This window comes from Triticum aestivum, chromosome 2D, assembly GCF_018294505.1.
Source record: "Triticum aestivum cultivar Chinese Spring chromosome 2D, IWGSC CS RefSeq v2.1, whole genome shotgun sequence".
Lineage (NCBI taxonomy): Eukaryota > Viridiplantae > Streptophyta > Magnoliopsida > Poales > Poaceae > Triticum > Triticum aestivum.
In genome coordinates, this window is record NC_057799.1 from 8,565,239 (window position 1) to 8,572,209 (window position 6,971).

The 6,971-nt window shown below is 47.3% G+C and overlaps 1 pseudogene; it reads right to left on the minus strand.

Annotated features, from left to right (window-relative positions):
- Positions 1-296: 296 nt before the first annotated feature.
- On the minus strand, positions 297-4,866 carry LOC123048194 (L-type lectin-domain containing receptor kinase IX.1-like; annotated as a pseudogene).
- Positions 4,867-6,971: the final 2,105 nt, after the last annotated feature.

Here is a 6,971-nt window from a genome sequence, read left to right on the forward strand (position 1 = left end):
CGGTCATAAGGAGAAAAACCTACCGAGTGTAGATTAAATTTTCCATTGACTTGCATTTTTTAGAGGGCCATTGACATGCATGTTGATCCACAAAGGCCAGCATGATGCATACTACAATAATAGATGAAAGAAGCAACATTATTTACCACCAAGATGTGTAAGAAGCATGCGCTCCATGTCGTACTGAGGAACGTTGAGAGCTGACTATCTCCATGTATACATACACATATAATGAAATAGTTCATATCCACAAACATAACCACCCCAAAAGTCATGCATGCAGCTCACCGAGAGGTCTAGCTGTTATCTGGTACAAGTGCCTGCTCGTCAGAGCTACTGGTGTCTGTTCCATGATGCGCTGAGGGCACCGAAGTGTTCACCGAGTAGTTAAGGTCGGGAAATGGCTCATCACGTGCCAGGACCTCCATTGCTTTCTGAATGGTAGGCCTTTTGGCACTTTCAAGAAGAGAACACCAGAGTCCCAAGACAGCCACACGATGCATCTGCATCTGTGTCAAGTCAGAGTCGTCCCTACACAACCTTTCATCTATAGCATCCAAGACATTGCCTCCTTGATATAGCTCCCACACTTGCTCCCTTGACTTCCCTGTGCATACAATGTCTAGTAGGACGATTCCAAAGCTGTATACGTCAGATCTCGGGTGGAATTTGACTTTCCCATCTTTCTTGCATTCTGGAGCCATGTACGCTTCCGTTCCTAGAGCATATGTCATCAATGTCACATTGTCCTGGTTGCCTATCCTTGATAGCCCGAAATCGGCAAGCTTGGCGTTAAAGTTGTTGTCCAGGAGTATGTTGCCTGGTTTGATATCTCTGTGCAAAATGTATGGGGCACTGTCATGATGGAGGTAAACAAGAGCAGAGCCAATGTCTTTCACAATTTGGTACCTGAAAGCCAGACAGACACATTAATGAATCCAATGAATATTAATAATAGTATGTAATCGATTCATTAATCCTCGCAAAAATAAATAATGTAAGGTCCGAAAAAATCTTAGTATACCTTGTTGCCCATAGTATTGCTTGCGTACTCTCGCAAAGGTGATGGTGTAGATTGCCGTTAGGCACCAATTCATAGACAAGGAAGAGCTCGTCATCCTTCTTCTTTCTGCAGCACCAGCACATAAAATCAAGCAGGCTCCGGTTGTTTTCCTTGCAACACCAACCTTTCAGCTTGACGAGATTCTTGTGCTTGGCTTCGCTAATGGTGTTCATCTCAGTGAAGAAGTCCAGATTTCCCCCCCTTGTCTCTTTCAATATCTTCTTTACAGCCACCTCATCCCCATAGGATGGACCATCTGATCCGGTGGAGGGTGCACCTGATGATAATTTGTTGGAGAACATACCCCTGTAGACTACTCCAAAGTTACCTCTCCCAATAACCCTCTCCTCAGAGAAGTTGTCTGTTGCAGAAGCTAGAACACGGTACTCGAATTGTCTAGCTCCGCCACTTCGGGCAACAAAGTCATGGCTTGTTGTCCCTATCCACTTGAAACATGAGATGATACACCACACCACAACCATCACAACTCCTCCAATTGACCCTCCAACAATTGCTGCCTTCATGTCACGATTTGTATGAATACACAAAATAATTGCTAGTAATTTATAAATGATGCTGCTAGGGAACGCTCATGCGCTTTTTCAGTTCACGAGTGCAGACATACCGTACTACAAAGAAAATCAGCATTAAACCATATATATATATGACATCACTAACTTGCAAAACAGTTTCTAACCTTCATAAATGCATTTTGTCCAACCCAAAGTCGGTTTTCACTGTTGTGTTCCTCACGATTAGATATTCGATACTAAATCTTGCACAGGGATGTTCTGATGGATATTCTTAGATATCAACTTTGAGTCATGAAAAGCAGGTTTGTTGAACAAGCATGCTTTTTCTAGCTCGGATCAATTTTCTACCACAACGGTAAGCCAATCATTTATTATACATTATTGAGGGGTAAAACATTCCATATCATTAAAATTGCTTTCTCATTGTTTATAGGGTATGCACTAGTTTCTTATAACTTACTTTTTGTCACGCAAGTTCTCTTTTAAAAAATACTTAGGGCAAGTCTTAAAATTGTATTAAAATATTCTTTAAACAGTAAAACTTGTTTTTAGGCCACACCATTCATACCAGCCCATCTACGTACCTACCCGGTTGTGAGGAAAAAACTTGTTTATACTAAACACATGCTTTTTTTTTGTCATGGTAAGTTGATTTTCAAACATTCCATGCGGGTCTACTTTCGACGGCCTCGTGATGAGGAACATTACAAATGCAATTATGCATATGAGGTCTAGCAGCCGCCTCAAGAACCCTAGCTTTCTGCCTCCCACCGGCGCCGGTGCTGGTCCATCCCGTCTCCGGTGGCCCTATGGCCATGGAGGCGGAGTGGATCTCGGCCCTTGCCGGTGGGAGGGCTCCGTTTTAAGATCTTTTTTCGAGCTTTGTTAGGGTTTGTGTCCTGCTCAGGAAGGCGAGACGGTGGCGGCTTCCTGAAAATGGAATAAAGGTCTTCCCGCCTAGCCCCCGTTCCGGTGATGCGTCTTGCATCATCGGTGGGCGTGTGGAGTTGTGTCTCCGGCGGATCTGCCTTTGATGGATTTGCTCGGATCTGTTCGTCGTTCGTCTTCGTTCGTGTGTTTTCAGGTTGGATCCTTTTGATCTACACTCTTCATCTGCGGCGGTTGCCGTTCTGGTGCGTTGGTTCTACGGGGCCTTAGCACGACGACTTCCTGACTGTCTATTACAACAAGGTTTGCCCAGCTTCGGCGAGGGAGGAGCGATGACAGCGGCGCGCCTTCGGCTCACTTCAGTGCTTGTAGTCGTCGCTAGGTGGTCTACGGATCTGGATGTAATTTTATTATTTCTAGTGTTCGTTGTACTACCATGACTGAAGATGAATAGATTGAAAGTTTTTCGTGCAAAAAAAAAGTCTGGGCTTGATAATATGAAACCCGATCAATATTTACGTAAAAGCCAAATGTTTTTACCGAGTGCCCGGAAAGCTATTACCAGTGTTAAGCTGCACCGAAAAGCCAATCGCTTTTACCTCATGGTCTCGTCCCAAGACTATGTAAGCAACGGCTAGGACAAAAATACACATAGATACATTGCATTCCTAGGGATCAAATCACAACCTATTTAAGCATGGGCTATGGATCACCGGCTGGACCACCGACTCGAGATAATACGTGAATACTCAGAGTAGCACCAGCAAAGCAGGGTACGGATCGTGCATCTTGGCGGCTCCATGCCGTCGAGAGTCTTGTGCAGGTGTCGCCGTGACTAGTGGCATATGACGGGGCACGTCTTCGGCTCGCTTCAGTGCTTGTAATTGTCGCTAGATGGTCTACGGATCAGAATGTAATTTTTATTTCTACTGTTTCTTTATACTGTGCCTTAAAAACGATGAATAGATTGAAACTTATCCCCAAAAAAAAGACCCCTCGTCTTTGAGTGCGCCCGAACATGCAAAAATGCATGTGCGCTCTGTAGCAATTTGGAATAATAAGACTAATTCACTCACGTGTCCAAGTTACTTGTTATCTAAACTGAAGGTGCAAAAATAAAGGTAGTGTAGTTAATAAACACCTTTGCTGCGGGGATATGCTAGTTGTAGCATCCATTTTTATCATAGTTTTAAATAGCCGGCTATAGCTTCACTATAGTCCGCTATAGCCTTTTTAGCAGGATGTCGCTAAATGATCACCTTCACAAATAGCCCGTTATAGCCTGCTTAGCCCGCTATAGCTGATTTGGAGGCCCGTCGCTATTTTTTATAGCCCGCTATTTAAAACATTGATTTGTATCCGTATTTTATCCATTTATGAGAGAAGGGAGTATATGCTAGTAGCAGCATATTTTTCAAAAGATGTTTAGTAATAACAATACCCTTGGTTGGCGGAGCAAGTGACGAGTTGAAGGACCAGGAGAGTAACTGATGCAGCTCCATGCCTAACCCGGTGGCCGCAGAAAACCCCACTGACACTTGAGCAGGGAGCAAGGCGGTGACCGGATCCGGTAACCGCCAGCTGACCTGAACGGGCTGGTAACTTTGATTGTCGAGTAACTGCAGGTCGGCGGCTAGCATCCGGGTGGTGTTGTCAAACGCGACGGTGGCCGTCATGGAGCCGTTGAGGCTGAAGCGGGGAAAGCTCGTGTTCTCCGAGCGAACAGAGTTGATGTCAATCCCGATGTGGTCGGCGGCGGTGTTTGGGGGGTCCCACCCGTTGTTGTGGGTGTCAAACTCCACGGCACGGCGACGAACTGCTGGTTACCCAATGCGGCCCCCCTCTCCTGGTCGCCTTGGGAGATGAGGCCGAGGTGGCCGCCAGTTGAGTTGGGCGGCAATTCCGACGGGTAATATGCGAGAAAGAAGGCCATGCCATCGCCCTTGTTCTTGGTGGTATTGATGGTGAATGTGAAGCGCGTTTGGAAGCTGGCCACCTCGCCGGTGGTGGCGTCGTAGAACGGCACCGGGTGGCCGTACGACACCCGTCCCTTGCAACTTGTGGGGTCCTTTCCCCATGAGTTGCAGGTGACATCGACCATGCCGCGGCCCAAAGGTATGGCGGCGTCGCCCTCGAGTTTGAGGTTATCTAGGCGGTAGCTGGATGCGTTGGTGAAGTCGAAGCTGAAGGAGAAGGGTGAGGCGACTGCGGCTGGAGCTGGAGCGGTATATATAGCTCCAGAGAGGTGCAAGGAAGCGAGGAGGAAGAGGAGGAGGAGGATGAGCTGCGCACTGCCGGTGCTTGCAGTTGCAGGCAAGCCCATGGCCACGCAATGGTAGGTAGGTCTACGTACGTAGTAACTGGCTATCGAGACGAACAGGAAAGAAGGGCTAGCGAGCAACGGTGGTGAGCGGGATTGAGCCGTGGCTGGCCTATTTATGGGCGACGGCAAGACACGACTGACGCGATGATAACTGCATGCACGGTATAGGTCGTCGGCCGGTCAACGGCCATATGACACGGCATGTCTTTCGTCCACAGAAGAGCATACGTGTTGGAGTTGCGTTAGAGCGACTTCAGCCAGGCGTTCCAAACCGGTGTCAAACGCGTGGACGACCGTTCGGTCACCGATCGGTCACGATTTTTATTCAGACAAATGTTTCAAACGGGTCTCAAACGCTCGAGCTGGCCGGCACTCCAAATATGATGGGGTGGCCCGAGCATGCCCGGGCGCGCCCACCTGACAAGCCTGGCCCACCGACCTCACAGTTGTCCAACAAAAAACCCCGTCCGGCTCATCACTCTGAAACCCTTAGCTCACTAACTCTCCACTCTGGCTCCGTCCTCTCCGTTCCCTGTACCGACTCCGATCAAAACTGGCGCATTGTCGAGCTCCGGTAGCCGCTCCGACTCTGGGATGGAGGCGAAGCCCGACGAGGACACTCGGCTCCTCGAATGGTTCTATTGCCGGTAGCTTACGACCGCGGAGATGGACGCGCGGCGGCTCCGCCGAAAGAACACCAAGGCGCTCCGGATTGCCATTGAGCAGTCCGAGCGCGAGGCGGCGGAGGCGGCTCGGTTCGTGAAGCTCAAGCGGCAACAAGACAGGGAGGTCCGATGGCTAAAAGGGCTCGCCATCCTCTCTGACACCTCCTCCGACAACGATGACCACGGCTCTTCGTCGGAGGACTCGGACGATCAGCCACCTGTTGCCGACGCCTACAACGGCGGAGGCGTCTCGGCTCGCAAAGCTCAAGCCGCAGCAGGACGGGGAGGTCCGATGGCTAAAAGGGCTCGTCCTCCTCTCTAACACCTCCTCCGACAATGACAACCATGGCTCCTCGTCGGACAATCCGCCACCTACTGCTGACGCCTACAGCTGCTCCGGTGGCTGGAAGGGCAAAGGGCCGACGAGGAAATGGCGATTCTCCGTTGTCTCCTTCTTCAATTTCAAGATTTAGTAATCTAGTTTAAATTCGTAAGTCGTTTATGTGAATTATGTGAATGATGGAGATTTTTTTGGTGGTCGGAATGTGCATTCCTGTGTCCAATTCTATATTTGTCTGATGATCTACGTTGTTTTTATCTACGTTGCATGTTAGTATGCATATGAGGGACCGGATATTAGATATAAGGATGTGGACGACAGGATTTGAGGAGTGCTCAGGCGCGTCCGTTGGCGTTTGAGGGCCCGGATTTGCAGGTCGCGACTGTTGATGCTCTTAGCCTAGTCATAGTGGGAGTAACTTAGGTAGTAACATAACGCAGTCGATTTTTTTGCTTATGTGGCATGTAGTTAATGAGGAGAGAGGTGTTTAGAGTAACATAATACTCCCTCCGTCTCGGTGTATAAGTCATTCGCGTAGTTCTAGGTCATCGATTTGAAGAATTAAATATGTGTTATATGTCATGAAAAGTATAACACTAGATTTCTACACGGATGATGTAGTTTCTAAATATATATTTTTGTCACATATAATACATATTTAGATAGTTAAATTGCTGACCTAGAACTACGGGAATGACTTATACACCGAGACGGAGGTAGTATGTTACTGTAACATAGCACTTCCCGAGAAAGGATGAGTCTACAAGCTAATAAATGAAGCCATCTATGACACTACTGCTATGTACTTTACACTATGGAGGTAGTAATTTAGACTAGTATCATATGCATGACACTAGTATAAGTTACTCCCCACTATGACCAGCCTTAGACTACCCACGGTGGGAATAACTTCGGCAGTAACATAAGGTTCAACTCATCAAATTTGCTTATGTGGCAATGATTTAAAGAGAAGAGAGATGATTTGAGTAACATAACAAGTTACTCATACTATGAGTAACATCACACATATCAAGACAAGATGAGTCTACAAGGTAATAAATGAGGTATTGCATAAAACCATACATATGTTACTCCCCATTATAGAGGTAGTAACATGGACTAGTAACATATGCATGTTACTACTCTAAGTTACTCTCCA